Source organism: Arachis hypogaea, chromosome 5 (assembly GCF_003086295.3).
Source record: "Arachis hypogaea cultivar Tifrunner chromosome 5, arahy.Tifrunner.gnm2.J5K5, whole genome shotgun sequence".
Classification (NCBI taxonomy): domain Eukaryota; kingdom Viridiplantae; phylum Streptophyta; class Magnoliopsida; order Fabales; family Fabaceae; genus Arachis; species Arachis hypogaea.
The window spans coordinates 13,913,655-13,920,509 of record NC_092040.1 but is presented as its reverse complement, the minus strand read 5'-3'; the positions used below and the strand labels follow the sequence as shown (position 1 = coordinate 13,920,509).

Genomic DNA, 6,855 nt, shown 5'->3' with positions numbered 1-6,855 from the left:
CCTCTGTAAATTCTCCATCCATTTCCCCAAGACGACGGATTTTCCGACGGATTTTCTGTCTGTAATTACAGACAGATATTCAGACGGATTTTTCGTCTGTAATTACAGACGGATTTTCCGACAGATTTTTCGTCTGTAATTTGAACTTTGGAAAATTATCCCACGTTCTGATTACAGACAGAAAATCTATCTATAAATCCGTCAGTAAGGTAAAATATATTTTTTTTATTTTTTCAATTACAAAATAAACTTGTTTTTATACAAAATAAATATAAATTTAATATAAATTTTTATCTAATTTGTTCAAATATTTATAATATTACAAAAAATAAACAAATTCATCGTATAAAGCTAAAAAAATTATTATAAACAAGCAAGTTAATATAATTCAAAACATAAACAAAGTATATTATCAACTATAATCCTCAATATATTGTTCAAACATACTAAATTTTACACAATTTTACATATATTACAGAAAGATTAACTGAATTCTTTCTCAAAAAATGGACATGAATCAGCATCCATCAGCCATATGTGCATGAATTCTTCTGCCTATGAGGGGAAGAAATAGAAAAATAAATCTGCCTAAAAGAACAAATAGCACCAACCATCATATCATTTGTCTTTGTCTCAGCTTCTGAAGCTGATGCACTAGCACGCTCAGTCATTGTTGCATCTTGTGAGTTGGCTTGCTGCTCACCACCCTTCTCTTGTTTAGAAGCTTCTTCTGCAGCTTTTTTTGCAGTTGCTTCCTGCCTGGCTCTCTCTTCTTCCATTGAAACTCTTAAAGCAAGAGCTAGCTCGGGGTCCAAGTTTGGATCCACACCGAACTCAAATCCAGATACACCACCAGCTGCAGCTGCTGCTGCAGCAGCTGCAAATCCACTTCCACCTTCACCATTGCCAGTAAAAATAGGTGTGCTGCCACAAAACAAGGTTACAAAATTACTTCTCAATAGGGAAATCAAATTTGTTATTGTACTACAGAAAAGAATTAAAAAAGAGTCGGAGCAACAATGAATCCTCTAACACAAAAAAAAAAAAAATAGGATGACAGAATAAGTATGACAAATATTTCACGAGAGCCATCTAAAGCATGCCATTTTTGCTACTTGGGTTTGGCAAAGAAAATATATGAAGGACGAGCCAATGTCTATTTGGTGAGCTAGTAAATAATTGGGGAAAGGATTAAAAGAAAAAGCACAAGAGTCCAAAGCCCCAAACTTCAATCAGATTGGAAGAAAACAGAACAGAATTGGATAGAAGCCGAGCATATAATAAACAAATTCCTTAACTCACATGTATATCAAAGAAGTCCTGGATCAAATGGGAATCCTTATTAAAAAGTAAGAAACAGAAATAAAATAAGATGAATTGAATTCACAAACCTTATAAGCACATCAGAAAGAGCATTTGTACTAGTTGGAACATGAACAATGTGGCTGGTATCATTATTGTTCACAGCTGCAAGGAGTGCTTCCAGCTTCTCTGTCTTCCCCTCATCTTCCTCGCCGAAATTGACAATGTCAAGTGCAACATTATTCTTTTTTAACTTTCTTCCAATCATCTCCAATACTTTCTTCTCATGCTTGACAGGACTTTAGAAACCATAAAATGAGATAATTAGATGAGAAAATAGCTACAAACAAATGAATTAAATATTTCAGAAAGGGACAATTTTTTGTACCTTCCAGCAAAGACAATAATCCTTTGCTGCTGCTTCTTATTTTGCCAATGCTTAAGAGCCAATTATGCCACCTGAATGCCAGCAGCTAGGTTCATATCACCACCTATTTCTAATCCTAAATCAGGAAGAAAAATCTTCCTTCGGTCTCCCCATACCTGCTCAGACAAGGACAAGAAGGAGGAGCCAAAATCAAGTCATAACAAAAACAGGAAGGAACAAGAATATGCATGCAAATTCCAGATAAAATATCTCAGCAATTCAAATATATAGTTCATAAACAAACTTCATTCTATACTACAATCATAAACAAATATAACTCAGTATATGATGCTCTGGCTGATAGAAGATGATGCACAAGTGACAGAAAGAAATTAGTCAATTTAAGGAACAAAATGCCATATCCTGCCACAAAACATTAAATAACATTCACCACAAGCTTTGATTTCATGAAAGACATTCACCACAAAACTACCATCCTCTATCTCAAACAATTCTTCTAGAGGCTCCCCTTTGTCCTTTTGTCTAGTTTTTGGTGGATTCTTTGGGAAGGAGTAGCTGAAAAATTACAACAAGTCAAGAACCATTAAATAACAAGTGTAAGAAAAGAAACATTTGATAGATTTAAATTTGTAGGAGAGAATGAGCTCCGTGCAAGCATTTACATCTACGCCTAATGGATCTTCTTCTATTATTCATGTTCCTCTGTTTGTGATAGCTAGCTCCCTGCTTCATCATCTCCATCATCCGCCAAGTTTCCATTCTTCATCTCCACCTTTTTCTAACATGTAACATTTTCTAAGGTACAAAAATAAATGAAGCTCAGAATTGTATGTTAGAAACATACCACTACAACCTTAATGTTGGTCTTGGTCCCTTTAAATAAAGCAACCCTCTATACAAGTTCATGTTGCAATGCTTTTATCTGAAAATGAGTTTCATCAAAAGGTTTATATCATTGCAAGAAAATAAAATTTAAATTTGCAGTCTAAATATCTCAAGGAGAAATAAAAAAGATAAAAAAAATTGAAGAATAAATATTATTGTAAGTATTAAGCAAATGAAAAATCAAACTCAAATATACATTAATATAAACAATGGTATTATATCGAAAGAGTATGCTCTGCAAAGGTGTCAGCACTTCAGAAATAAACACAATCTCATGATTAAAGATATATATATATATATATATATATATACAGATATGTATGTATACTCGCTATAGATACATATATTGCATGTGCACTGCATGTATACTGATGTTAATTAGCATAGATAAGTGTCATGCATATGAATCAACTTAGTGCATGAATTGTATGTTTTGTAAGTGAAATATGTTGTAGCAATATATAATTCCTAATTCAATTCAGATGTACAAATAATACTAATAGCAATTAATGAAGTTTAGTATAAGTTATATGAATAAGACACGCAAGGTAGAAAATAGAATTACCTTCAAAATATATAGATAAAATATTAATTAAGATTCGTTCTATGCAACTAATGTCAATTAGAAATTGTTCTTATTAGCCCAAAAGGAACACCTTTTCAAAGAAGAGAACTGAATTGAAGTGGACAGTCACACAATTCAGATCCTAATTAAGGGATTAAACCATCAAATAATCCATTAAAACACTACAGATAGTGGAAGCAACGCTGTTAAAAAAGCATGAAAAAATAGCATTAGAGAAAATTTTGTAAAAAGCTTTTGTCATTTGGCTATAACTATCTGTAAAAACAACTTTTGAAGCGCTCCATCTACGAAAAGCTCAACTTGCTATATATCCAAACCGTAAAGGAAACAAGAAGCCGCACCTGAACTTGCTAAGTAATTCTTTAACCAAATTTTAAAATCAAAGAAGGAGGAGGAGGAGGAGATGGCATAACGTCCAAACTTATTTTAGAGATTGAGTTGATAAAATCATAAAATTGCATAGTGATTCAGATCTGAATACTTACGTGGATGCCAAGCTGAAACACAGTGTCGCAGATTCACTGTTCTGGCTCTTTGAACAAATAAGGAAGGATCATAACTTATAACCATTAAGACTTATCCAATTCATATGCACTGTGAAGTGTGGACAGTGTCAATAACGAACTCCAACAACTCACCTAAGATAATTTAGAAAAAAACATCATCACAAGAGGTAAAAAGGAAAATCACGCATAAATAAATACAAATATATATTATTACATATCATTGATCATTGAAGCTTCAAATAGATCACCACCGCTTTTAAAACGCAGACACGGCTTGAAAAACTAGTGAGACATATGAATGTGATATGAATGACCCGTGATGTGAAGTGCAGATAACTCTTCAATGCAAGAGACAAAATTAAAAAATTGGGACTACTGGGTACAGATTACAGAGACAGCACACACACACACACAACACCACACAATCTCAATCCTGTTCTCACTCGCCATAAAAAATATAGAAAATAAGTCATTTGACTAACAACAAATAGTAACAAGTATGAAAATGAAAATAAAACAAAAGTAAAAATAAAAAAGAGGAGGAGGCTTACAACTCAGAGTCCAATGGATAAGTAAATCCTGAAATTTCAGCAGCTTTAGCTAGAGCAGATTTCCATTTTTGTACCTTGTCCTTGTCTTCCCTAGCTTCATGTTTAACAAAAAACACAAACTCACACTCTTATTAAAAATACAAACTCACAAACTCACACTCTTATTAGGACTTTAGAATAATTTAAGAAAAAATTTGAATGTGCAAAACAGTAGCAAAAGCTAAGAAATATGCTCCATTTGGGTTTGGAAGCATCAACACCCACACCTAATCAATCCTGTTCTCACTCGCCATAAAAAATACAGAAAATAAGTCATTTGACTAACAACAAATAGTAACAAGTATGAAAATGAAAATAAAACAAAAGTAAAAATAAAAAAGAGGAGGAGGCTTACAACTCAGAGTCCAATGGATAAGTAAATCCTGAAATTTCAGCAGCTTTAGCTAGAGCAGATCTCCATTTTTGTACCTTGTCCTTGTCTTCCCTAGCTTCATGTTTAACAAAAAACACAAACTCACACTCTTATTAAAAACACAAACTCACAAACTCACACTCTTATTAGGACTTTGGAATAATTTAAGAAAAAATTTGAATGTGCAAAACAGTAGCAAAAGCTAAGAAATATGCTCCATTTGGGTTTTGAAGCATCAACACCCACACCTAATCAGAGTTCTAATAATAAAAAATCAACACCCAAACCCTTAATCAGAATCTTAATAATCAAAATCAACACCCACATCCCTAAATTCACAAAATCTGATAATCAAAATCCCTATTCCCTAACCTGCATATTAATTAAACAATAAAATTAATTATTTACCTGAGAAGAAGACCGGAGAAGAGAGTGGAGCAGAAGGAGCGGGACTAGCAGCGCACAGCAGTGGCGAGGAAGTAATAGAGAAGAAGAAGACGACCGGGCCAAGCAGAGAAGCGTCAGTGGTCACCGAGAAGCAGGGCAGCACCGTAGGTCGTCATTCGTTGGACGTCAATCGTCGGTCGTCACCGTCGTCAGTCGAACGACGAGCTTCGCCGGTGACTGGTGTGAGACACGGAGGGCTGAGAAGACGAGGAGGGGAGGAGGGTGCCACTGCGTGCTGGGAGTGCGTGGTGCGTGCTGGGAGAGTTTTGTGAAGTAATGGAGTGAATGGAGTGAATGGCGAGTGAATCTTCAACTATGGTTTTTAATATTTCCGACGGATTTTATTTAAATTACAGACGGATTTTCCGTCTGTAATAATTTAATAAAACGCGCATTTTGTCTACTTAATTACAGACAGAAAAATCCGTCTGTAACCATTCCACGGAAAAAAATTAATTTTTCCGACGGAATTATAGACGGATTTTCTTTTTCGTCTGTAATTTATACTAATCTATTTTTTTTGTTTTCCGACAAAAAAATCCCTCTGAAATTCCGTCTGTATTTCAGTGGGATAAAATCCGTCGGAAATATCCGTCTATAATAACTAATTTTCTAGTAGTGTTAGCTATGAAATAATAGGTATGGATTATATAATAGAGATCTCTTATATTTTTTTTATTAAAATTTTAACTTTTAGAGTTATAATAATTTTTTATTTTTTGTATAAATAAAGGAAATAATCGAGTGTCATACACTAAAGAGATCTATATAAAAACCTTTAAAATCATAAATTATTTATTAAAATATCAAAATTTTATCTTTCTATTGAAAAAAATCTGCATTTGTAGATTCTACAATTAAGCAAAATCTATTGTTAAATAAAGGTACAAGAATATATAAATTTGTATATTATTTAACAAATTTGATAAATTTTATTTTTAAACAAAGTTAATCTTGTTGGCCCAATTTATCTTAATAATAAATGTTCAATTTTTTCAATGTGACTTGTTTTAATTATTTTTCAAATAGATCTAACCATAGTTCAAGTTAATCCCGGTGTTATTGGACCATACCCTACTCATGGAAGTTTGAGTACTTTTTTTAACATAGTCTTTGCTAACGGTGTCAATTCTTTTGACGCTATGAGAGGATTTGGTAACCAGAATGTCCCTGTTTGGAATCTATCATACCAATACCAACAAGGATATAATGGTCTATTTCTCTATGATGCAAGTAACAGCAATGATGTTGGGAGAAGCAGCGATGGCGATGACACTGGAAATTATCTTTACCATTCAAATTCTAACCATAACAAGGGTGGAGGCTTTTTTGGTTTTTCATACCACAATAATCCATTTAACAACAGTTATGGCCTCGGAGAATTCTTCTAATGGAATTTTTTTGCGATAATAACAATATAAATGCATTGATCTGTTATAAATTTATACGACTATATTCTAAATAAAGTTACTATTAATGTGATGATTTTTTATATTATTTTTATTGATCATGGGTTTATGTTACTAACCTATTGGTTCCATTCAATTCAATATTTATTTTTCAATTGTTGAACCTTAAAAAGATAGATATATATTATGGTTTGCTATTATAAATATTGTCCTAAATTATATATGTTAAGTTGTATCTTTTTTTTTATATATATTTTTACAATATCTTTCATTTTAATAGGTTAAAAATTAATCTCTTGAGAGATTTAAATTCCTGACACTTGTATTACTAGAAAAATTATTTTTTTATGGTAATTTATTTTATTTTTA

General features: G+C 32.6%; 1 pseudogene; it reads right to left on the bottom strand.

Annotated features, from left to right (window-relative positions):
* Positions 1–384: 384 nt before the first annotated feature.
* LOC112800891 (26S proteasome non-ATPase regulatory subunit 4 homolog) lies at positions 385–5,376 on the bottom strand (annotated as a pseudogene).
* Positions 5,377–6,855: the final 1,479 nt, after the last annotated feature.